The following is a 27,678-nucleotide window of genomic DNA, read 5'->3' as shown; positions in this document are numbered from 1 at the left end:
TGACACAAAAACACTCAACCACAAATTAAGCAATACTGGAAACAGTTACACTTCATTCTTTCAAACGTACTAAGTCTGACAATACAGTGTTTTATTTGTATTTTGAAAACTGAGAATGACTAGACACTAGGAAGGCCCTCCTCTGGGGAAATACCTGCTATTGGATTTGTCATGCTCCTTTCCAAAGGCATAACATTTCCTTTTTGGAGGAAAAGTTCTCCAATTATAATTCAGATTTCTAGAACTCATAATTTTGTAACATCCGGGGGAATCACATCTGAGGATGGCAAATCATCCCAACCTTTTCACTCCTGGGAGTACCCACCAATCCCTATAGCTTTGTCTGGTGATTATATAATGGTTTCTTCACACCCATTCTTCAGTTTCCAGAATCACTGTGCTCTTACCCTAAGAATGCAACCCTTCCCACTCCACAATACTGCTATGCTGCTATTCAACCTGCTCTGGGTTCAGCATCTAAACAGTTATATCACAATGCAGAAACAATGTAATCACTGAAACATTGCAAAGTTGCTTTGCAGGTTGATTGAGGGAGGGAGGATGGGGGGGAATGAGCAAAAGACTGTGGAGGTTTAAAATCAGAGGCTGCACTGCATCTTAAAAAGTAACTTTTAAACAGCACATTGTATGTTTGAGCTCCAAAACAGGGAATGGGAGAAAATATCTACATGGTATATTCCTGCTTCTGTCTTTCTCTGTCTTTTGCTTGCTTGGTATCTCACACGTGCGCGCACACACACATACATACACACACGCGCGCGTGCGCGCACACACACACTCCCTATTTCTCACTCACTCGCTCTGTCTTTCTCCTCATACTCCCCCTGCAGTAGGCTGCAGAATGGGACACTCTTGTTCCAAAGCCAGCCGGCAGCTGTCACACAGCGGAGGCAGCAAGCAGCCTGTGCTAAGAGTGAGCCTACTCTGTCATTTAGGATGACTCACTGGGATCTGGCATTATTTTCCCTTTTTCTGGTAGTGGACGGAGAACAAGAAAAAAGCTACACTGGACCAGATCAAGGTAAGAAATTGAAAAGTATTTTTGCTATTACAGCCAACAGCTTAGAGAGAAATGTGTATAAAAGGTGTGTACAAAAGCTGGCACTGCAACTACTTCAGTGGGTGTTTTAACACCTGGCATTACATGCCACCAATATGCTCTTCTGGTATTAACCCTGCACATGCCATTCTAATGTATACTGATTGAACAGAAAGCAGGTTAAAATGCAGCATGTAAGTTACTTGCTTTCTAATACAACTTTTATGGCAGCACTGCCACTTGCCCCTAAGAATATATGAAGCTTCTCAAGATTTCTAAACTATCAGGCATGGTTTTGTGCTCTACTCTGGGAATATAGCGTGTCAGGATTTTATCATGGACTCCTTGCAGATTCATTGCCACAACAGTTATCTCATCACTTTATGAGCTGAAATTCCATAGTCCAAAGAAACATGTTTCCCCCTACAAAATCTTCTAGGTACAAAGAGATAATGTTAATTTTTAGGCAGGGTTGGGGGGTTTTTTTGGTAAAAAACTATAGTATTTACTAAAACCACCAAAACACATCTGCTGAAGCACAGGCAGTACTGCACTGTATATAGGCTGACAGAAATTCCATCAAAACATTTTTCTGCTGTTGATCAAAAAGCACTGTGCAGTAGTGTTTTTTTCTTTTGCAAGGACAGTACATTTATCTGGTACAACTAATTATTTCAATACCTCTCTCTCACCCCAGATTCTTATAATCCTGGAGAGATTCCCTTCTTCCCTTTTTTTGGAGGCAGAATACAATTTTAAGCAGTTATTTAAGCAGGTCTTAACTGCTGCTGTTTGATACTTTTCTATTTTTGCTATCTAATTGAAGCTTTCACCTAGGCTGTATAGTCTCCCCACAAAGCCAATGATCCAGTTACATTTGGTTTATTTTGAAAGTGGCACCATAAAATTAACCTAGCAGGATGCTATAAATTTAAACACATGCTATAAACAGAATAGCTCACCAGCTGATACCACACTGCAGAATCACACAGACCTGTGCCTTGGATCCTTTAAGGGTTAACTGTACTGAAGATACTTCTTTTGGAATATCCCCCCCCCCCGCCTTTTCTGTGAAATATCACCTTGCAATTGTGACTAGATAAACCCTTATTTATCAAATGCCATATATATTTTTAATGCAGCATCCCCTTATGCACTGCTTGCTCAGAGTTGTAATGGAGTGGCAAGTACTTCAAAATGACCTGACTTTTACCTGATTTAAAAAAACCCAAACATTTAAGCAAAACCAACCAACCAAAACCCCTCCCCCCCCAAAACCACCACCTCACACCCTCCACTTCTCTGAAACCATTAATACAAAGAGGAATCTTTGTACAAAGATAACCACCAGTCCCACAATGATGCTGACAAAACATATCAGCAGTTAATGCTGGATACCATGCAGGATTTGAGTAGCGAGTTAAGACCTATGGAGTCTTGACACAGCACATATATTTTTAGAATTAACTCCTGCTTTCTCCATGAAGAAAAAAAATGACAATAATTGACCCACCTTACCTACTCTCACTTCACAAAACCCTTTAAACTACTGCAGAGGAATCTTGAAATTTATTTTTAATTTAAGGCACTTTGATATGGATTTTCCCAGGAAGGCAAAACCAAAAACATGTTTGACGTATCAGGATGGGCTATGCCATATTTTACAATTGAATTAGCTTTTCTTATAAAAAGTGCAGAGTGCACCGAGACTGTATTTTAACATCATTCTTTATCATTTGGGATCTTGCAGGGAGTTAAGTTGATAAATATCATGTTTTTCACTGTCATTTCACCTCCTCCTTTATTCAGTGGTTTTAATGTGTGATGCATGAGTGTGGGGTCTCAGAATACTGCCAGGGAAAGAAACAATCCACAATGTAGTTAGATTGACCGATCACTGTGATGCCATCATTAAGTACTTACTAATATTCATGTTGTTCAGTTATAAATTTAAATTATTAGCTATTTATTGCACCCAGGCTTTTAGTCATTTGGTACTGTAGCACATGCCATGGTCTCTGGGGTCTGAAAAGCTATTTTTGACTTTGTATGGACAATGTCTAGAATGCAAAATTATCCTGCTCATAAGTTATTTTCCTTTCTCTTCTCCTTCCTCCTAAGATACATCAGTGTCTTTCCAGTTTTCATCACTATGGCTCCTTTTAGCTGGAGATTCTGTTTATGTAAATGTAGACAATCCAATGAGATAACACTTTTTGGTAACTTGGCAACAAGAGTAAAAAAAACAAAACAAAATTAATTACACCAAACACATACATAAATCCTGTGTTATGACGCCCCTTCCCCAGTGAATTAAATCCTTGAGAGAACTGACATTCTAGACTTGTGGACCAGTAGGTTTAATATAATTAACTAGTCCAGGCCATCGCTCTAATTACAGAAATCAGAGCCTGCAGGAAGCAGATGCAGTGTCAGCACATGTGCAAGGAGCTGTTGCTAAAGCAAGTGTGAGTGGTTTTTGAAGCTGCATCATTTGCAATCTGCATTATTCAAAAAATATTGCAGCTGATATCACCAGTGGGAAAATACCATGGATGAAATCCAAATGTCAAGAAGTGTAAGCTATTGGTGGGCAACTGTATACTTCCTTTCTATGAGTCTTTGTGGCTGGTATTTTCCACTTTTACTGCAAAATGAACAGGCACATTAATGTAACTTAAGTCCATTCAATTTACTGTACATTTAGGTAAACTGTTATGGGCAGGAGCTGAGAAAATAGCAACCCAAAGCAGAACCATGTTAAAAGAAATTGCACTGCTATGTACCGATTAGTTAACAGAATGACATATTATTATGTGATTTTTCTAGAGTACCTATCACTGATATGCAGGACAACTCAAAACTGTCATGTCTGGGTCTCTTTAAATACTTCTCCAGGATAAGGGGCTGTGCAGATCTAGAATTCTGATTCATCTTATTCCCAAAAGAAGAACCACTTGCAAAGTCTGCTTGTAGGTCCTAGTTTGAAGTGGTTGGAAACAAGATTTTGCTATGGTAGCTGATTTAGGAAACAGATTAACTTGTGTTCAGCATCACTCTTGACAATACGGACTTTGGGTATTGAGTCAGACAGCATCAAATTCTCAGTGTTTCTGGAGATGTCAAATCCTTTTTAGAAGTTATACTAGGGTAACGGGCAGTAAAATCCAGAAAGATGAGACTGCAGCTACATTTATATATGCTAATACTCACATCCATGAAGCAATATACTCTAACTACTTGGGAGACTAAAGTGAAGTAACATTTTCATAAAGGAACTCAATACCACGTTACACTCCTTTGGTTTTCAGATTTATGTACAACTGGAATAGCTCAAGCAAAGCACATGAGAAGATTTAGATTTATGGTTCAGAGTTCTTTAAGAAAATGTGGGGGGTTAACCAAGTTATAGCAACCTTAGATCAACCAAAATAAACAAATTTTGTACATTTGTTTCTAATGCTCTGAAGATTGTGTATGTTGTTGACACCATTATGTAAGATCTCCACTTCATCACACCTACTCAGTGAAGTATACTGGCCTGAACATTGGCTAAATTTTATTCCTCCATCACAACAACATGCATCATTGAATTTACAATTCATGTAGTCAAGTTACAAAGACTGAAGTGACCAACTAGGATAAACTAAAGCAGCATAGTAAATGCTATGCACTGAAGATAGCCACAAATCATAGCCACCTTGTACATTACTTCATATAAGAACTGAACCTATACTAATAAGTAGCATTTACTAAAGTTACACCAGTCATTAGGGAAGTGTTATGCTAAGTCAAATTCTAGATAGGCACTAGTTTTGGAAGAAGAAGGAATTATACAGCTCATCTCTACATATCTCCACTGTCTTTCCAGAAACTTGTCCTGGTGCGTTTTCATCTTTGTTTGTGATACAGGACAGTCACCAGCAAAGATAAAAACTGACCTCAGTCTAAAAAAAGGTTGCTTCTTAGGGATAAAAGTCAAGTATCCATATAATGCTTAGATATATTAGATGTTAAATACTGCTTACTTTAATGAAAGCAATCCCCATTTTTAGATGTATACATCTGCACTAAAACAATCTTGTAGATTCAAATGTGCTTGAAATTAGGGAGGAGTGATACAATTTGGATTCAGCAAGAGCTGGCTTGAACCCATACCCTAACAGAAAAGCTCAACTTCATAAGACTAAGATTAAGAAAAATAAGTTCTCTCTTAATCTGAAGTGTCAGCACTTTTGAAAATTAAGACCAAGAGATAAACACAACCTCTTCCAAACTTTTCAGCCCATTTCTTCTTCTTTTTTTCTCTCCAGTCAAGCCTGTTTGGATAATCCTCAAATAAATATTCATAGCTTCTGGTCTTGTTTCAACAGTTGAATATTCAGAGTTTTAAACAGCACTATTTGCACATCTTTCTTTTGATAGTTTTAAATCCACATTTTGTGTAGGGCATACCTATACTGGAAAAACACTATCACATACTTACTTTGGTTTAGTTAACCCATGTTCTAAGTCCCCAGATTCTGCTACAATTATGAACTTGAGCTACTAACCCCAATTAAAATGTAAATTGCCTGGTCTTCATTGCTCTTTTAACCAGACTAATCTTATAAATTAGGAACATCATTATTTTTGTGCATGTGCTGACATACCTTTTTTGGCTGCTACACATCATAGGGATACATATATCTAGACCAGCTTGTAGCCAAGTTCATTTTACCCAGCCCCCTATCACTGTAAGCCACTGGGTAATAAGATGAAGTATCTGAGCTGAAGAAAAAATATCTCTCCTCAGTACAATGATGAGATTAATTCCCCCTTCCTGAGTGAAGCAGAACAAGTTACCAAAGTTAAGATTTCATAATCATGAAGCAGGCATTCTGTGGTGAGCCTTCAGCAGCCTTTGACTTACATAACGTATGCATGTATCCATATCACATATGATGTAGCTTATACAATAAACCGGAAAAAGATACTTCTGTAAAACTGGAAAACAAGAACTCCTGAACTTGAGATCAAAGGAGGATGAGCAGTTACTTGATGCACTTAAATTTCTGTGATGGGAAGGAAAAAAACCTCAGTCAATACTGTCCATCTCTGTCCCATCCTGCCCACAAGACCTTTCAACAACAGTTACGAGTCCAAATTTTCCTGGATTGGGGCCAGCATTTTTCTTCAGTTTTCTTTTCTTTTTTCTTCTTTTTTTTCTTTTTTTGAAAACAAAGTTTTTCAGATTTTTACAAAAACCAACAAACAACAAAAATTCCCTCAAGTTCTAATTGAGAGCTAGTCTAAAATTAACACAGACACTTAGCTCTTTACCTAGAGCTATAGATGATGATCAGCCAACAATATCAATGTTGTCTCCACATACCCGAAACCAAAGCACACACACACAGTAAGCACCATATAATGAATAAGTTCTGTACTTTATGGAACATTATTTTACTTATGTTAATACACTAGAATGCAAGTCACCTTTTCAAATCCTTATTGGGTAAAATGTTGATGGGTTTTAATTAAAAAAAAGTTCCCAGAGAACTTTCACTGTCTGGATACATATATCACGTTAGTCCACATTTGTCCCCTGATTTAGTTCACCTGTTCCAACACAGCTATTTTGTGTGTGTTTATGCTGAAATACATTTGCCATCTCCTGTCCCAATGAACTAATAATTCAAATTCATTTGTATGGTTTCCCATCATATTCTTTGCTTCCAAGTTCAGTACCCCTTAGCAAATTTTGTTTTCAGCATTTTTATTTCATTTGAGCCCTTGATATTCTGGCCTCTATTAGGAGTACAACCAACTGTGCTATAGAGACTTTATGTTGTGTGTGATGTATCCAAGGCTACACATATTAAATTAGAGCAGGTACCTGAATGCAAAGGCAGCATACTACCTTGTGTGTTGTTAAGAGAGCACATATGAAATATGGCATTTCAACATCCAGAGTTCCCATTTTTATTATTTTGTCAAGCCACCCCCTTTGAACATTATTAAGGTCATTTTTCAGGCAATAATACTCCAAATTTGCCCTCAGGTAACTGAAAAAAATTGCTGCATCACTGGAATATATCCATTCTCATAATTTGTCTGTCATATAACCTTGAATCGTGAAATTTAAAAACCAGAACAAAGTGCCTTCTTTTTTCCTTCTCCTCCTTTCCACTGGTAACTGAAAATCTTTTAATTTAACAGTATTTTGCTTGTTCACTTAGCTGGAATTGCAGTTAAACATTCCAAAAATACAGTGAAACTAAGTATGCTAGACATGTTTCCTCTTCAGTTACTGAGGCAGTCTGAAATAGTTTAGAAACTGTATCAAAGATATGTTTGAGAAAGAAAGCTAACAGCTAACAAAAAGTCGTCAAAGAAGGAAAAGCCTTGTTAGATCAGATGGTCAAAGTCCATAGTAATGGAGGACATGCTTAGATTTCTAAAATTAATCTTAGGCATGAATGATATCACTTTTACCTATTCTCTACAAATACAACCAGTATAGCATTTTCTTAACTGTTCTTCCCCTCATCACCTTTGCTTTTATTTACTGTTGTAGGGAGGGGGCACGGAGCTTTTCCTAAGGCCTTTAAATAATTTGGGACAACATGTTTTGCTTAGCGTACATAATCTGAAAGGCTTCTAGGTTAAACAGAGGACAATTTTATGAACCACAAAGAGAATCCAACCAGAGGAGAAACCATCCAGAACCAACTCTTTCTAATTCAATTACTGAGAATGTTTCAGCAATAAGGATGCTTGGTATCTGTGGCAACAAGGTACTTGTAATCAGCACAGTAAAAGATAGATTCACATAATGCAGAGGAACTAAAATATTAAAAAGAAACGACCCACTGAGAATCTAGTAGATTTCAAAAAGAGATAAAAGGGGTTTCTTCCACTACATCAGTCTTTGTGGCTCAGTGCCTGTTTCTGTGGGTTTACAATCCTATTACTTTAAGCTTATTCTTTTTTTCCTTATTTTTGTGAAAAACTTATCCTGTAACAGAAACAAACCAAATATTCAAGGAAAACAATGAAATAATTCTTCCATAAAGCAGTTTTCCTCTACACACAAATGAGAAAAATAAGGGATTACAGAAAATAGAAGAAATATTTTTTAGGATTTACAAGGAAAATAAGCGTACTAAATTCACTTAGTTTTGTCAGATGAAGGGAAAACAGTAAACATCAAATATCTATAGTTATATCTCTATAATATATAGAGATATAGATAGATATACATGTACACATATATGTATATATGTATACATATATGTATACAAATCTGTATATATCTCCTAAGTCGGATAATGGAGGGTAGGTATGAGCAGTTATAAAAAAATAAAATTTATTACTTTAACTGGGCTCTCCATTCAGGCTAGTGCAAAAGTTAACTTAGCTTCAAAGCAGCCCAGGAAATTTTGGGTATATTATTATTCATACTGCAAATTTACGGCCACTGAGATCTAAAGACTTACGAAGACCACACAGAAAGTCTTTGTCAGAGACAGAACTAGAATAGGGATCTGTTAATTCTTGGTTGTAGCCTTCATTTAGTCTTCTAAAACCAAAGGATGACAGTTTTGGAAGGAAGTTCTTCATCCCAGACATCCAAACTGTGGAATGAAATTAAGAAAGGTAAAATGTTAAAATTATAAAGGGCAGGTGGGGGACAGTTCTAGCAGCAGACCTATTAAACAAATACTAGAACAAACATTTGAAAAGAGGATACCTCCCCCCACCCACCAATACCACAAAGCATTGGAAGGAGGATAGTTAAGCAAATAACTCAGGACCTTAGAAAAGTGTTGACAAACTGGCAGTCTGGTTAATTTGCAACCCTCAGGCTCCCATCCAACAGCTGTTCCTGCTATCTCTCTGGTTGCAGGAGCAGCCAGGGTCTGCAGGATTCCCTGCCTTTCTCTAGCTTCCACTTCCTGCTTCGCCCCTGCTGGAAGGGGTGAAGCAGGGGGACAGCACAGCGTGCAGCCCTTCACAGTTCAGTGGAGGAGCCTGCAGTCAGAGAGCTGAGGTTAGAGACCAGGGCACCCAAATGGCACACTGCAGCAGGAGCACACTTGTGGCCCTTACTGACATGGCTCATTGCCTTATACAACCTTTAGATCAGGAAGTGGGTGAACATTTCTTCTTATGCGTTTGTCCAGCATTTAACAAATGGAATCCTTTAGCCCAATGGCTTCAGAAGACTGTTCATGGGGACACCCTGGGGCGAAGTACAGCAGAGCAATAAAGTTCCCACTAGAGGGCACCAAAAAACCTATAGGCCCCAGCACCAGCTTTCCCAGTAGGACTGCAATACCAAACACAAACAGAAACAAATACAAAAGCAAAAACCCCACTAAAAATCAGGACACTAAAAAGAACACCACCTATATTATAGAACATGCTTTTAAATAATAGTAGGAAAAAACCTAAACACACCTTTTATTTGCATGACGCCAAGAAAACCTGTATCTAGCAACTTGGAAAGGAAAAGAAAAAATGGGAAAATCATGTACTTCTACTGAAAGAACTAATTAAGCAATTAGCTTTAATTTAAATTATTCACCTGACAACAGGATTTACCTTCTACAAAATGGCTTTAATAATGATAACTGCTTAGACTTTTGTGTTTTCTTATTGCTTTGGTTGCTGTGTGCTGCTGCAACTACCATTACTACTATTATTACTATTTCAAAATTAGTTAAAAAAGATTAATGGGTTTGAAGTCTGGAGAGTTGAAACCAATTAGTTGGACATTTGCGCTATCAATGATGTTTGATATTTCATGAAGAAAAAAAGAATAACGAAAAGATGTTGTTTTCTAAGACAGAGGGGACAATGAGATGATCTAGTCTGCTCTTCTATATATCAAATACCATAGAATTTCATTCTGTAATGCCTGAACCCAACATCTTGCATAGTGAAAAGACAAGATCTGTATTTTTTTTAAATAAAATATTTCAGAATTTTCTATGCTAGACATTACTATTCCTGTTTGGCACATATCAAAGAAATTCTCTATGCACAGAACTCAAAAAGCTAAAACAATTTTGCTCAGCCTCTTCCATAATTTTTGTTTGCCCAGGCATGGAAAATTTCATCTCAAAATGCATTAGTTTGTGAAAGTTAACAGCAATTGTAAAAAAAAAAGTAGGAGGGAGGAGATAGAAGCTGGTTATAAGTGAAGCTGGACAGCATTAGTCCGCTCTCTAGAAACAAAACCCAACTAGAGTCTGAGAAGCTTGACAATATTATTGCATTATTATTTTACTCTCTGTGTCATTTACTTTTTCCTTCAATATGCTGTAAATTAAAACTCTAATTGGGAAAAAAACCCAAAATACTTTTAAAGCTTCAACATTAATCAAAAGTTGACTAGTGCTACATTTAAAAACGTAAATGCTAAAATCTGCTTTGTGTGTCTTCTTACAAAAAATATACAAAATTCCCTGGAGCCAAATGCCTACATACAGCAAAGGATTCTAAAAATAAAAAAACTATCTTGTGTGAAGTAGAGGATAGGGATGAGAGAGACAGGCTAGGAGAAAATAATGCATGTAGCTCTATGGGAGGATTTTCTGTGCAGAGTAAAAACAATCTTACTCCCGTCTATCATTCTCCATGCTTCTTACTGCAGTCTGCACAATCTGTTTGCAGAATTTCTTCTGCCATTGAATTAAATGAGTATGAGTGAAGGAGAGTAGGAGAGGCATAAAAGAATGATAAACGTGAGGAGGGGAAGGATGCAAAAAGAAAACAGAACCAAATAAGAACAGGCAGAGAAGCTGAAAAGACCCGAAAAATGAAAAAAGGATAAAAAGATGAAAAGAAATGAAAGAGGAAAAAGAAATGAAAAGCTGGATTGTGCATAATAAAGCGACTAAGAGGAAAGAAAGTGGAGCAACTCTAGCAGTGAAGATGGTGGCAGAGTAGTAATCCTTTGGAACCGGTAGATTGGGCTGTATTCCATTGTCGAATTCTGTAACAGAATCACTAGGGAATGATATTAGGGGCCACATCACAGGGTAAAGGCACCTATGGGGTGACATTCCCACCACTCACTTCTCTAGGACCTCCATCTATCAACTGAGCTCTGGGTAAGCAGGGTTCATGGCTTCCCACAGAAGGTAAAGAACCATGGAGCATGGTCAGTGCCATAATCATGACTGGCAGCCTTGGCTTCACCACAATCCACTGGCTGGGGAATTCACTCCATGGTCAGACCCAGAGGGTAGTGGTTGATGGAAGTCAATCATCATGGTGCGCTATGACCAGTGGGGTCCCTCAAGGCTCTGTCCTTGGGTCTATGCTATTCAACATCTTCATTAATGATGTGGACATTAGAATCAGAAATGGACTGGCCAAGTTCACCAATGATGCCAAACTCTGGGGTAAAGCGTCCACACCTGAGGACAGGAGGGTGATCGAGGCTGACCTTAAGAGGCTCAGGAAATGGGCAGACAAGAACCTGACGGTGTTTAACACTGGAAAATGCAAGGTTCTCCACCTTGGGAACAAAAACCCACAGCATGCTTATAGGCTTGGCAGTGTTACCCTGGCTAGCACTACAGATGAAAGGGACTTAGGGGTCATGATTGACCACAAGATGAACATGACCCATCAATATGATGCTGCAGCTAGTAAAATGAGCAAAATGCTGGCTTGCGTCCATAGATGCTTCTCAAGCAAATCCCAGGATGTCATTCTCCTGTTGTACTCGGCCTTGGTGAGGCCACAGCTGAAGTACTGCATCCAGTTTTGGGCTCCACAATTAAAAAGGATGTGGAGAAACTTGAGAGTGTCCAGAGGAGAGCCACGCGCATGATCAGAGGTCAGGAAAACATTATGATGAGAGGCTGAGAGCTATGGAACTCTTTGGCCTGGAAAAGTGCAGGCTCAGGGGTGATCTGGTGGCTGCCTACAAGTTTATCAGGGGTGCTCACAAGGATCTGGGGGAACGTCTGTTTACCAGAGCACCCCAAGGGATGACAAGGTTGAATGGTCACAAACTCCTCCATGACCATTTCAGGCTGGATGTAAGGAAGAACTTCTTCACTGTTCGAGCCCCCAAGTTTTGGAATAGACTGCCGCTGGAGGTGGTTCGTGCACCTACTTCAAATGCCTTCAAGAGACATTTGGATGTTTATCAAAGATCTTCCAAGGTCCCTTCCAGCCCTAATGTCTATGAAATCTGTATGAAAATAATTCATGTTCATTAGAGCTGTCGGCAAGATTATATTCCTTTTCTTAGAGAGGCAAGATTTTTTGGTGATATCTTTTGCTGGGCCAACTGCATAGTCAGTCCAATAAAAGATGCCCCCTACCCCACAAAAAAATCCTTGCCTCTTCCATAATTCCTGGACTATCACAGATACAACATTACTCTAACACTATCATTCCTTCTCTTCCAAACTTTTAAGGCACTGCAAGAGTAAGGATTCTTGTCTCTGACAAGCATAGGGTCATCAATGAGCAATGTAGTAAGGAACACAGCTATGCTGAGTGTCTTCTCATGCTAAATTGGGCACTTCAAACTATCCACAAGAGGTACCCCCAAGCAGAGATTCCAAAACAAATGAGGCATAGCCACAAATATATATAATAAATGTGTTGTACCTTTTAGTAACTGTATGGGTGTGGGCATGGTAGGATACACAAAATGCACCCAGAACTTTCCTTAGGGGTAAGAGGGGACAGAGCTTTTTAACCCTTTGCATAGATAGAAGTTGGAAGAATGGGACAGTTGTCATTTCTGTCACCCTAGGAAATTCATACCATGCTGGAAGCAGCCAAATGTACATCACCAACTTAACTGAAGGTAAATGGAGCCATTCTTATGACCCTATACATAGTAAACCAGAAGGAAGCTAAGAGCTATGTGGAATAGAAATGCCGGTATATCATTTGATGTGTAAACCACAAGGAGTGGAAAGAATTGGGATTCAATTTTAGTTGTAGTTCAAAGTAACTTGCAACTATGTTAATTCATGGTGATCTCTCTTCCACAAACTTGCTGGGTGCTCCAGAACCAGACCTCTAACATCAGTTAAGCTGTCAAAGATATGAAGACCTGTGACAGCAATTGAGCTAGCTGTATTTGGCTAAAAAAATGTGATGTCATTAAAAACACATTTACATATACACTGTTTAATCCATCACCTATCTCCACATTAAGGCATTGTTTTTATCCTAAGACTTCTGACATCAACTGTCAGTAACTAATAGCACATTAATATAGCCACTTCTTGATGTGCTTTGACAGGCAGAAAATTGTCCCTCTGACTGGATTTAGGAAGCAATCTATTTCCCAAGACTAAAATGTAAATACAGTGAAATGGAATAGAGAGGTCCCAGTATAATTTTTGAAATGTAGATTTTCCAAAAATTTTTGCAAACAATAAGTTAATGATGAACTAGAAATGTAAAAACATAATAATGCCACTGACTGCATAAAGTATTTGAAGAGTGGGGGCCTATTTTTATGGACAAGAATTCTCAAGTCATCTCCAAAGGAACAGAACGATGGACACTGTCTGGAGTATGACTGGTCTCTGAGATCCCCCTTTGTCAGGTGATACATACTCTCCTCAAGCCAGCACCCACCTCAGCTACTCCAGCTGTGCTTGCATCAGCTCCCCTGGGATCTGCCACCACTGCTGCTGCCTTTCCCTACCCTTCCCTGTCCCAGGCACCCTCTGTGCTGTGCCCCTCCACACACACCACCCTCCGCTCCAGTCTCAACAATGTGCTCTGCTGCAAGTGGGCGGGAAGGCAGACACAGAGCTGGAGCTGAGCTTTGCAGCCCAGCTTGTTCCTGCCAGTCCTTCAACACTCCTGGGGCCAACAGGAACGGCTGCAGGGGTGGTCACTAGTGTGTGAGACCCTGCAAGAACAGCCTCAGCAGCTTGAGGCTAAAAAGGCAAAGAATCACTAGTATAAAGACTAATCCTTTACTTAAATAAAGATGTATTTGGTGTCTTTTTTTTAAGAGAGCATCTCAGCACTGGGATGATTTACTCTGGCAGGTGAATGAAATCTGTTACATACATACATATTATGAAAAATACATACATTTTTCAAATATTTTTATACATCCAAATCTCTCTCTCTCTCTCTCTCTCACACACACACACACACACACACACACGCACACGCACACACTTTTTCAGGCTTAAGAGTGAAGCGTGCCACCAATTTTAATCCAGAAAAAAATGAGCCTCAGGTATCAATAGTTTGAGAAACATTAGTCTAGTGTCTGAGTTCAGAAACCCTGAATACAGGAATATTTGTCTTACATTTTGGTATTTAGTATAACTATCTAGGTGTTTATTTTGATTTGCTTTTTCCTGCGACTTAAAAAGAAAGTTCTTCCTAAAACAAGCATCTCAACTGGCAGAGATTGAGTTTTGATCTGAGTCATTATATTATATAACATATATATTTTATATTTGAAATATAAAAGTTAAGATGGCATGCTTGTGCATGAAGAAGCCTATACCTGACAGCACTGAGGTGGCACGTGAAATTTTAAATCTCTGTCATTGTATGCATTTTGCTACAGATTTTCAATTGTAGGACCACATGCTTTTTAAATGTTAAACAGCATTTTTCTGCAACTTTTAATTAAGGTGTGTAATAGGGCTGTGAGAAGCTTCAGTCCCTGATTTTATTCAGCAGAAATTTGGCCCAATTTGGTGGCTATATCTCTGAATCTGAATGAAATCAGTAGACCCTGTAATCTCTCTGAATCGATTTGGAGAGATTCGGAAATATTCAACGATTCAGACATAGACAGAGCTTTAAATCTTTTTCTACATACCACAAGGCACCACGCGGCTTGTGAATGCTGAGATGGTGGGGCGGATGGAGCATCCCACAGGAGCCTGGGGGCTCCCCAGTGCACTCAGCAGTAGACCTGGAAGTGGACCAGAAGCATTTCCTGTCCACTTCTTGGTCCATTGGGGAATGCGCAGGGCAGCTGGAGCCTCCTGGTTCTAGAGGGGTACCTGAGGTCCCCCCGCAGCCAGTACACATCTGGATTTGCTGCTGAGCATGCAGGGCCCCCACATGGTCCTCTGGGATGCTCCATCTTCCCCACCATGGCAGCATTTGTGAACTGCACCTGATAACTTGAGGTGTGCAGAAAAACATTTAAAGTTGTGTCTATGGCCGAATTGCTGATTCTCCAAATCAATGTCGAATCTTCAGATTTGTATTAGGCTGAATCGAGTTGGGGAGAGTGATCTGAATCAACGAATTGAATCACTGTCCCCGATTCAGGCCGAATCCGAATCAAGTACAGCCCGTTTTGTACAGCTCTAGTGTATAATGATTTTCATTCCTGTCTACTGTTTGAACGGTCTTCAAAGCAGGTTGATAAAAACTCTTCGCTGCAAAACTTCTCTTGTTGAACTACTGTGATACCCAGTTACAACTGATAGCACTTTCTGTAATTGTAGAAGTTTGCCTTAAAATCTGTGACCAAAATGTCCTTTTTATCTTGTTGTAAGTAGTGTATGCCAGCTGGTATGCTCCTACTATGCCACTCCAGCGGTGAATCCATACTATTTCAGCAAGGTATAACACTTGCACAGACAGCAGCAAGTTTCTCCAACTCTTGTAACCCTATACACAAAACAGAAGGAGAGGTTCTATTAATTGTGGACCAACAGTAATAGATTTCTATAGAATAGCAGTTCATATCACTGGTAGAAAGATGCCCATGGTTGGTACCTGAACCTTCTATACCAGGCACTCTCTAATAATATTTTATGTGCATGTAATTTTTGTAGTACACCAAAGTACTTTGCATAACACCATATGAAATGCAGCTATCTTTGATGTGAAAGGTAGCAGTCAACTGGCTGATACACAGCAGTGTGGAGGAAACAACCCGATGGTCAAGGACAACAGGGGAAACTCCACTCATTTAAAAAAGACCTATGGAGTCATTACTGTGTAGAGCAGGAGTTGTCAACTGGGGGCATGCGTACCCCTGGGGGTACTTGGGAAAGCCCCAGGCAGTACGCAGCAGCAGTGCAGAGAAGTGGGGGGAAGAGCTCCCAGCACTATGCACTGTTTTTGCCATCATGCACCACACGCTGCTGGTGCTTTTGTTTTTGCTGGCATGCACTGCTAGCACTTCCAGTTTTGCCACCCTGCCCCCACTCATTGACTGGCCACCAGTTTGCCAGCAGAGATGGGGGAGGGGAGAGGAAAAGGAGGGAGAAATTTGCCCTAGGGACCATGGCAGGCCAGCATCTGGCCACACCCTGCCACTGCTCTGGCTAGAGAGCAGAGGAGACGGGCCAGCCCAGATCACTGGAGCAGAGAGCAGAGCTCCACCCAGCCCAGAGAGCATTCTGGGAGGCTGGGGGAGACTGATTTAACATAAATCAGCAAGTGGTCTGGATAAACTGCATAAACTGGTTTGAGCTAAATTAATTAAGTCTGATACTACATTCAACCAGGTTTACCTTAAACCAGTTTCAGACATTTTCAAACTGGTTTATGTGCACTGAATGTTTGTTTTGTTACAGGTTTAAACCAATTTCTGATCACTTAAAGTGGTTTGTGTGTAATGTCTGGCCCTAGCCTATATGAGGAACCACTTTCCTGTGTCCGTTTATGCAACTTGGGAAAGGCCTTACTTTTTCCTTTTCGCTAAGCAACCAGAAGCGCTCAGGCTGAGCATCTCTCTCTTCCCACCCACCACAGATGCTCATCACTAAGATCTGGTCCTATTCAGCCTAAAATTTTGCTGGACTTCAGTCAATAGAAATATTTAAATGTATCTGAAATAATCACCTGGTGGTCTACTGTGTTTTGGAAGACTTTTTGTTTATTTGAACAAATCAGACCTCAGTAAAAGTTTCTAGCTTAAAGCATATGCTTAAAGCATATGCAAAGGGAAAGTCAAAGGACCTTTTCTCAAATGTGGGTGAATTGCACAAACCCCCACAAACTCCTGTTCAGTTTTTAAATTGTTAGAAAGACAGTTATTGAGTTGGATGAAGGCTGAATCCTGATCATTAATTCTAATTCTTTCCAAGAAGTTACCTATCCATCATCCCTTATTCAGAACATATTACATGTAATTGATATTGTTTAGTAATAATGACTGACGCTTGACACAATGGAAGTGTCTAAAGCTTTAGAATTACATTTTACTGAGTCATAGCAAAGGAGGCAGCAGTGCCCTCATTGTGGATGTTTCTCTGAATGGGTGTTTAATTATTATATTTTTAATTCACTCACTTGGTTTACCAGCTGTGGCTGCTAATTTACAAGTGTTAAAAGAGAAATTAGCTGGACTTTGAGAGAACAGGCATTTCAGTCAGCATCCAGTTTGTATAAATGTTTGCAAAGTGATGAAGCTCTGGATTAGTGAAATCTCCTGTCTTCCAAGGAGAACAATGGTACAGTTAGCTATTCCCTCTTAGGTTCACTTGGAAAGATTTTTAGGACTCCCCATTTTTAAGACAGCAGACAATGCCTTTAATTTACAACTGTTTTATTCTCTTAGACTTTTCCATCACAATGGGAGATATACAAGCTGTTTGGATCACTACTGGTCAGAATGAATCTCTATGGAAACCCTATTATGTTCCTAAGAGTTCAAAAATAGCTGCTGCTGCAACTGGTGGCTGACTGCAAAGCTGCAACCACAGGCAATACAGCAGCCAGCATTGCCCCATGCACTGCCACAGCCCAGGGCACAGAGCTGCCCCATTAAGCCTCTACCTTTGACTATAATTTTCAGACCAAACTAAATCTTGCTTACTTCCTTTCCTTTTAAGACTGCACAGAATAGCTTTCAACAAATATGCTGGGGGAAGGCAGTCGTTTAGGCCCCCACAGGAGTTAGCTTCCCAAAACTAGGTCAACACGGACGCAAAATTAGATGCAACATTCTGCTGACCAAACCAAAAGAGTGAGCCTTCATTAAGAATTCTGCCTTTGCAATGTTATACTCAGCTTGAAGTTACCAAGTATGGCATCAGGTAACTTTCCACTAAAACCATTTCTTGCCCAAATTTGCCACAGCTGAATTGATAAGTGCCCGAGACAAAGCATAAATGGATATCTGAAAGTTCACAAACAAGGGAAAAAATCTTTAAAGAGGAGGCATCATATTTTGCATGATTTATAATACCAGCAAATCCTCATAGGACTGCTCCAACCAATGATTAGGCACTTCACCTTTAGGTATTCAGAGTGCTGCTGAGCCATTTATTATATTTAATTGCTTCAGAATTGCAAACTTAATTGCTTTCCATGAGCATGCAAATAGAAAAGCTCAGATCTACAAGCTTCTTCGAACTGCTTGAAATTAACAGTTGGAGCAATAATATTAAAAATGTTCATGTGGGAGGATAAAAACTGGTGGCCAGACAGAATTAGGGCGAAAAAAACCTTCAATTCTCAAACCAATAATTTTGAACAATACCTTGCTAAAATCAGTTTTAGCCATTTTCTTCAGCACTGGTCATTGCAGAGTATCTTTCATGACTGAAAATCAAAAATCTGAGAAAAATGAATGAATAGTACAAACAGACTAGAAATGAACAGACTGACCCTGACTTAACACACAGCTGAGTAATGCATCCGGGTTGACATAATGAAACAACAGAATACATAACAAACAATTCTTGTTTCTACCTTCTTGGTATTTTAGGATCAATACTCACAATCTTCAATTACAGGCTTTGTTTAAACAATGTCAACTACCCATGTGAAACATAATTCAGCATGAACTTATTTACCTGCTTTTTCATCATGTCAACAAGTCTAGGTGAGACACATCCATAGCCAAAAAAGCTCAGCACTAACAACTTTAACTCAGCCTAAAGAGTGCTTTTCCCTTTCTGGTAGAAAACAACTACTTAAACACCCTGTCTGAGACTACTGCACAGTAGCATCACATGGCATAAACTGCTCAGCCAGTGTCACAAAAAAGCCATTCATCAGTGCTACTTCACAGTAATGCGTGTTTCAGCACCGTCATTAGTACTTGCGTATACAAATACTAAATGACTACGCAGTAATGACTGTGCAGTCAGTGTCTTGTGTAGATGCAGCCTGAGTTGCCTGAATGCTCAAGAGAGGCAAACCATCCTTCTCAAATCCACTACTTCTGCTTAAAGCACATCAAGCTCTGGTTACCTGCATCTCTGCTATACATGCTGGTACTTGAATGTGATGCTAGTGCTCATTTCATAGATTTCATAGACATTAGGGCTGGAAGGGACCTCAGAAGATCATCAAATCCAGCCCCCTGCCCAGGGACATGAAGTCAGCTGGGGTCATAGGATCCCAGCAAGGTAAACATCCAAATTTCTCTTGAGGCGTTCAGAGTAGGTGCTTGAAGCACCTCCGATGGCAGCTATTCCACACCTTGGGGAAATTCTTCCTTATGTCCAGCCTGAAATGGTCCTGCAGGAGTTTATAACAGGAAAAGTGGCAGGAGAGACTGAAAGGCAGCAGGGCAGTGGGAAAGCAGAAAAAGGCAGCAGAAAGTCACAGGGGAAAAGGCAGTAGATGGCACAGGAGGCTGAAAGGCAGCAGGGACAGCATGAAAGCAAGGAGAGGCTGAGAGGTGGCATAAAAGGGGAGATGGAACTAGGAGATTGGGAAAATAGCAGAGGGTGGGGCTGGAGCTGAGAGAGAGAGAGAGAGAGAGAATGAGGCTGGAATTGAAGACAGGGAAGGGACTGGGATTCAGTAAAACATGACCCAACTCGGGGTTGCAAATGACCCTGGTCTTATTGAACAGGGTAGTTGGTGACAATGTCTTATTCATTCCCTTGCACCCACCCGCCCACACACACACATATACACACACACACACAATGGCAGTAGGGGTTAGAGAGGCTTGGTGCAGGGGCTGAAGTCCACTGAAGTTCAGGAGGAGAGAGAGAGAGACAGAGAGAGTCCAAATTGTAGGAGGAGGTGTGCAGGTAATATCTACCTATCACAGGCTGGAAAGGGGTCCTTGTCTAATGTGTTATCCAGAGGGGGGTCGCCGGCAGGGCTTCTGGGTAGATAGGTGGTGTGGCATGGTGCTGGTCCAGATGGAGAGGGTGTTCCACTGGGTCTGTCTTCACTCTGTGACCCTAGTGACAGGAGGCATGCCTAGGCAAGGGTCATCCCTGCGTACTGAGCATGTGTGCTCCATGCAGGGATGTGCAGTTTTGGGTGTCTGTAATGGTGGGATACAATGGTAGAGTCACTGGTTCTGCAGGGTCTTTTGTCTTTCAAATGCTGGGTTCTTGTCTCTGTTCCTGGGTGAGGTCCATGGTTCCTGGATGAATCAATGCGAGGTGATGGCCCAGTCATTACAGGCCATTCAGTAGAGGCCTGCTACCATTGTATTTCAGTCATTCCCAATCGTTCTCATTCATCAGGGAACCAATTTACATGAGAGGGGTACGTGACTCATACAGTTGCAACATGGGATGCCCAGGCAGAGGACACAAGATGGAGGCTTGATATATAAAATGGAAACTTGACATGACTTTGGTTCACTTACAAACACAGGCCTAAACCATACACTATCCATATGAAACAATAACAATTAATACAAAAATGATAACAATACAATATGCAACAGTAACAATCAATACAAACCTAATAATTATACAATATAAAACACTGAATATCCAAAACCAAAAACTTGCTACCAAAATTAAAATGTTAAAGATTATCCTAAGTCTGAGCTCTCTTATAGGTAATAGAGAGAGAGAAAAAACATCAGAAATGGTTAGGGAAGCTGAGGGAATGTATTTTAAAATAAATTTAAAAAAAGGAAAAATTGTGCGTTTTGCCACAGTTCTCCCCAGATCCTGGAAGACACCCCTTATAAACTTATAGGTGGCCATCAGATTACCCCAGAGCCTGTGCTTCTCCAGGCTGAAGAGTCCCATAGCTCTCAGCCTGTCATCGTAAGGTCTGTTTTCCTGACCTCTGATCATGCGTGGGCCTCTTCTCTGGACTCTCTCAAGCTTCTCCACATCCTTTTTGAATTTTGGAGCCCAAAACTGGACGCAATACTCCAGCTGCAGCTTCACCAAGGCCGAGTACAACAGGAGAGTAACATCCTGGGATTTGCTTGAGAAGTAGCTATGGATGCAAGCCAGCATTTTGCTCACTTTACTAGTGACCACATCATACTGAAGGCTCATGTTCATCTTGTGGTCAGTCATGACCCCCAAGTCCCTTTCATCCATAGTGCTAACCAGTGTAACACTGCCAAGCCTATAGGGATGCTGCTGGTTTTTCTTCCCAAGGTGGAGAGCCTTGCATTTTTTTGTGTTAAACACCTTCAGGTTCTCATCTGCCCATTTGCTGAGCCTGTCCAGGTCAGCCTGGATCGCCCTCCTGTCCTCAGGTGTGGATGCTTTACCCTAGAGTTTGGTATCATTGGCGAACTTGGCCAGTCTGCTTCTGACTCCAATGTCCACATCATTAATGAAGATGTTGAACAATATAGGTTCAAGGACAGAGCCTTGGGGAACCCCACTGGTCACAGGGCACCATGACGATTGACTTCTGTCAAGCAGCACCCTCTGGGTCCAACCATGTAGCCAATTCCCCATCCAGCAGATCATGGTGGACCCGAGGCCTCAGTTTGCCAGTTTTGTCAAGAGGTGATCGTGGGATACCAGATCGAAGGCTTTTTTGAAGTCAAGATATATGACATCAATCTCCTCTCCCTTGTCCAGGTGATAGGTCACCTGGTCGTAGAAGGAAATGAGATTGGTCAAGCAAGACCTACCCACAACAAACCCATACTGGCTATCCCTCAGGATGCTGCCATCGGCCACTTCATTGAGAACTGCCTCTTTGATAATCTTTTCTAAGACCTTCCCCAAGATAGAGGTCAGGCTGATGGGCCTGTAGTTTGCCGGATCCACTTTCCTCCAATCTTTGGGCTCTTCACCAGAGCTCCAGGAGTTCTCAAAGATCCGTGCTGGGGCTGAGCTATGATGCTGGCCAGCTCCTTGAGTACCCTGAGGTGTAGATTGTCAGGGCCAGCTGACTTGAAGGTGTCCAGCCTCTCAAGGTGTTCTTTTACGAGGTCAGCATTGATGGGGAGCAAGGACTCTCCCTCACTTAGGCCTCCCTGCCCCTTAAGGGGCTGGGGTATCCCATGGGACTGGTGAAAGATCAATGCAAAGTACCCATTTAGTAGGTTGGCTTTTTCCTGGGCATCAGTTGTCAGTTGTCCCATCTGGTTTAGCGGGGGTTCAATTTTGCCCTTGCTTTTCCTCCGGCTTCCCACATATCTAAAAAAGGACTTTTTATTATCCTTGATACAAGTAACCAGTTGGAGTTCCATCGCAGCCTTGGCTGTCCTGGTTCACTCCCTGCAGGTCCAGATGAGTGCAGAATATTCCTCCTTGGAGGTGGCTCCCATCCTCCATCCTTTTAAGGTCTTTCTTTTTAGATGCAGGAGGTTCACTGGTTCCCTGCTGAGCCAAGGTGGATGCTGTGTCATTTTGCTGCCTTTCCTCCAAGACAGAATAGCCTGACCTTGTGCATCAAGGATCGCTCCCTTGAGGAGTAACCACTCTTCCTGAACTCCCCTTTCCTTGGAGTTGTGGTCCCTTAGGGCCTCACTGACAAGCCTCCTGAGCTTGTCAAAGTCAGCTTTCCTGAAGTCAAGGACCTCTGTATTGCTGACTGACCTGCCAGCTTTAAGGAGGATGGTGAAAGTGATCAGCTGATGGTTGCTGTCACCCAGCTTCCCTTCAATTGCTAGGTCACTGATTAGGTCAGCCCCAGTTTCCAGTACCAGGTAGAGCAGTGCTTTCTCTCTCATTGGCCCATAGACTTTTTGTGCCAGATAGAGGTCATCCACGCACGAGAGGAAGCTTTGCGACTGCTCGGAAGATGATCACAGAATCCTTTGGACCATGCAAACTGGAGCACCTCTTGATTGCATCTCTTCGGTTTATAATATGGAGTAGTTATTCAAAGAAATGCTGGAAAAGCAAAAGAACATAAGAAGTGCCACTTACTGGGTCAGACCAGATTCATCTTGCCCAGTATCCTGTGCCACACAGTGGCAGAGTGGATGCTGAAATGAGAATGGACTGGATGTGACCAGGGTTTTTCCCCCACTTTCTCTCTCACTTGCAGCCTCCAGGATTTTAGGTCTAGGAAGTTCTGATTCAGAGGCTATATCCCTAACTCCCATGCTCAATAGCTACTTATGCACCTTTCCTCCAAGAATTTGTCCAATCCCTTTTTGAATCTGGCTAAACTGTCAGCTTCCACAGCACTTGGTGGCAATGAATTCCATTCTTTAACAACATGCTATGTGACAAAAAACTTCCTTTTGTTAGTTTTGAACTTACTACCTACTAGTTTCATGTTGTGACCCATAGTTCTTGTATGATAGAATAAGTAATAAATCCCTATTTATTTTCTCATCATCATTTAGTATTTTGTAAACCCTTATCAGGTCCCTCAAATGTCTCTCTTCTAAACTGAACAGACCTAGCCTCTTTAGTCTCTCCTCACATGGAAGCTCCTCCATACCACTAACCATCCTTGTTCCCCTTTGCTGTACCTTCTCTGGTGTGGAGACCAGAACAGGGCACAGAATTCATGGTGTAAATCCAACATGGATTTATAAAGGGACATAATGATATTTTTTATTTTGTACACAATTCCATTCTTAATAACCCCTAACATTTTGCTGACCGTTTTAATGGCTGCTGAGCAATGAGCTGATGTTTTTAGCAAACTGTCTATAGTAAGTCCCAGATCTTTTTCCTGTGTAGAACCCAACATAGTGTAGGTACAGTTTGTGTTATTTTCGCCTGTTTGCTTCACTGTATCTACAAGTGAATTTCATCTGTCATTTAGTTGCCCATTCAGTCAATCATGCCAGATCTTTCTATCTAGTTCCTCATAATCCACTTTGGTCTCTACCACTTTGAATAGATTCCATAGACATTAGGGACCTCGCCAGATCATCAGGTCCAGCCCCTGCCCACAGGGCAGAAAGTCAGATGGGGTCAGATCACCGCCCTACCTCTGCCCGTCTCTTGATCTCCCAGCCCTGCCAGCCCCCATCACTCCCCCACTCAACCCACAGCCTCCTGCCCCCCAGCCCTGGTGCTGCCCCTCACTCCCATCTACAGCACCTGCCCCCCAGCACTGCCAGTACCCCTCACTCCTGATCCTCAACCCCCTGCCCCCTAGGCCTGCTGGTGCTGTGCACTCTGGACCTAGAGCCCCTGCACCCCAGCCCTGCTGGTGCCCCTCACTCCTGACCCACAGATTCCTCTCTCCAGCCCTGCCAGTGCCCCACACCCTGCCCCGCAGCACCCTGCCCCCCAACGCTGCTGCCCAAGCAGCTCTTGTGTTGTGCACATGCAGACCCACACATACCCCCACACACACACACTTTACCTGGCTGGGACCTGTGCAGGGACCATGACCCCCAGCAGCCAATCACCTTGCCCACTGCTCCCAGCCCCAAGCAGCCAGCCCAGGAGAGCAGAGGAAGAGCAAAAACCCAGACATTTGCTCTCATTCTAGAAACCCACCTAGACATGAGAACAGGGGTCCAAAAAAGAGGACATGTCTGGGAAAATCTGGGTATATGGTAATCCTACTCAAATACAATGCACAGTTTCTAATTATTCAGGAGTATCACATGGGTGTGTTCATTCCCTAAGACTGAATCATTAAGACATCTGGCCATATGCCACCATATGAATAAGGAGTTGCCAACAGCACGGACACAGAGCAAAACTCTATGTAGGAAAATAAACTGACATAACCAGCAAACAAACAAGCCAGGAAGATATATAACAGTTGATTCAGGATGGGGAATACCTGCTTGGGTGCAGATAAAATCATACCATATCTCAGTAAATCTGCTTCCAAGTGGGATTCATAATGCCTTGTAAAAGGCAAGGTGATCTGCACAAAAAAAGCTGTGGAAGGCACTTTAACCAGCCACAAACTTAGAGTGAACACAAGCTCTCATTTTCAGCTGTTTCCCTAGCCCGGATTATGTTCTGCTCAGTGGTTCTTTGGACTGTGAGTTCCCTCTATATTTTCTAATGTTTCTGCTTTTAATTATGATGGCAGCTGGAAGCTAAAGCTAGTGAGCAGAGATAGCTAAGGTGAGGATGGAATAGAAAGCAACAAACTGACTTGATATTGAGGGTGGAAGGAGGAACAGTGAAGAAATAATTGGCAATGGTCAAATGCCAAAACATTGGTATAATGAGGGGTCTCTCAGAATAAAGCTAAAAAGGGGAAAAGCTAGCCAAATGAAGGATGTCAAATGCATTTTAATGTATAAATCAAAGACTTTGGACAGTCTGGGTTGAAAAGTTGCTTGATAGTAGTAGTCTTCATTCATATAAGTTATCCAACATAAACTCATTAATTCAGGTGGTTATGCTTGGGTGTATACTTAGGTTAGAAGTTTTTGGAATAAAGTCTGTATTTCAACTTGTGTGATATGCCTAAAGGAGTAATTCTCAGCAAGGGTGCTGTAGCACTCTGGGATCTTTTTAATGGTGCCACAAAGTGCTGCTTAATATTAGTACTTTTAGGTGTTCAAAAACCAGCACATGATTCACAATATAAACCTAGAGATTTCAAATAGGAATCCTTACATCAAAAACATTCTGACTTTTTATGGTCTCTTTGAGTTCTTTGCAACAGAAATATTGCTCTATTATTTTTCTGGTGGCAAAAAAAAGTGTGAAAGCAAAGAGATCGCATTTTCTGAGACATACTTGAGTATAACAAGGGGTGCCTTGATTCTAAAAAGGTTGACAATGTTTTTAGAGCATAGAGTGAAGATGGGAGTGACTAAATTATCTGAAACAAAACAACTGAACATCACAATTAATGTATCCAGAAATAAAATTGGCTATTTCTAATCCCTCCCCCTCACACGTGCACATAGACCCACACATCCTAAATTTGATCAACATAGACTGAGAATATGCTTGGGCCAGTCAGTTCAGCAAAGCAAGAAATCTTCATACAGTGTAGTATTTTAAGTTTCCTTATACCTTCTACTAAAGTAAGGCCAAAAACATAATCAAAACAGCAACACCTCTGGATGTCTGAAATCAGAAAAATACTTTATCACTTTCAAATGCAGTTGGTTCCAGAACTAAAGGAATGCTTAATGTCAAAATAGGGCAGTGCTTGCTTTTCATTTATAACCTTCACATACTCACCTAACTCAACCTTGGAGGTTTCTTGCCTAGTTCAAGTGGATTCTGGTTATTCCCTCCGCATAAGCCTAATGCAAGGAGTACAAGAGTTATACCTATATTTACATTACGGCTGCGCAAAGCTTTGGTCACTGATTTGATTTGGTGGAGATTTGGCCCAAATCAAGCCATATCTCTGAATCTTAATTGAATGAGGACACCCTTTAATCCCTCCGAATCAAATCAGAACCCTCTGAATCGATTTGGAAAGATTTGATGATTTGGACATAGACACAGTTTTAAATGTTTTTTCTAAATACCTCAAAGTACCAGGTGGCTCATGAATGCTGAGATGGTGGGGTGGATGAAGTGTCCCACAGGAGCGTGGGGATGGGGAGAAGGGGTCCCAGTGCACTTGGCAACAGACCCAGAAGTGGATGAGAAGCACTTCCAGTCCAATTCTGGGTCCACAGGGGAGCATGCTGGGGGGCTCCTTTATACCCTCCCCATCTCAGTGACTGGTGCTTCCTGGGTCTGGAGGGGCACCCAGGGTCCCCTCACAGCTAATCACTGAGCCAGGGAAGCATGGGGGGGCCCTCCACATGCTTAGCTTCAGGCCCCAGAAGTGGACCAGAAGTACTTCCAATCCACTTCCGGGTTTGCCACTGAGCATGTGGGGGGGGCCTCTCCGTGCTCTTGTGGGACACACTATCTGCCCCACCACTGCAGCATTCACGAATCACACTTTTAAACCTGTGTGTATGGCCAAATCACCGATTCTCTGAATCAGCATTGAACCTTCAGATTCAGATTCAGCCAAATCAAATTTGGACAGTGATCCAAATCAACAAATCAAATCACTGTCCCCAATATTTGGGCTGAATCCAAATTGAATATGGACCCTTTTGCACACCCCTAATGTATATGTACCGTTATTTGTAGCTGTTTTTAAGAAATACAGATGAAATAAATGTTTCCATCAGAGTTAGTATTTTCAGAGAACTATATGAAAATCACCTAAGGGGTGCCAGTCTGTTTACAAAAGAACCATGTTCATGGCCAAAATAAGTTATCCAGTGAGGAATTCCTAATGCTAGTGTACATATTGCAAGATTATACTGGACTGGCTATGGATCTGATAGGACTCATGGCATGACTCCAGGAAAGCATGCCATGCTCTAGGGGACTTTATTAAAGCTCTTTGGAAACAGGACCATACAATCTTGCCTCTGTTTGCTTTTGGTACACAGAAAGTGAGATCAAGTCACCAGACTAATGTGCATCTGTGGATTTTATCTCTGCTCTTGTAACACATGCCCTAGCTATGATAAGCCAATTAGATTCTTTCAAGACGAAAAACTTCTGGCTGAGAAATTGCCAGCTTTCCAGTAGGTAGCACTCTCTTAGCTCCAA

The 27,678-nt window shown here is 41.3% G+C and overlaps 1 protein-coding gene across 1 annotated transcript in view; it reads left to right on the top strand.

The window, feature by feature from the left end:
- Positions 1-934: 934 nt before the first annotated feature.
- RASGEF1A (RasGEF domain family member 1A) overlaps positions 935-27,678 on the top strand; it is a 310,602-nt gene continuing 283,858 nt past the window's right edge. Inside the window, exon 1 of the mRNA XM_090057742.1 lies at positions 935-1,042. The gene's annotated coding sequence lies outside the window, so the exon portion shown is untranslated. The remainder of the gene's footprint in view (positions 1,043-27,678) is intronic.

The sequence above is a fragment of the Crocodylus siamensis genome, chromosome 7, assembly GCF_052110815.1.
Source record: "Crocodylus siamensis isolate JL-2025a chromosome 7, ASM5211081v1, whole genome shotgun sequence".
NCBI classification, from domain to species: Eukaryota; Metazoa; Chordata; order Crocodylia; family Crocodylidae; genus Crocodylus; species Crocodylus siamensis.
Note: the sequence above shows the minus strand (reverse complement) of the source record. Positions and strands in the feature narration are given on the sequence as shown.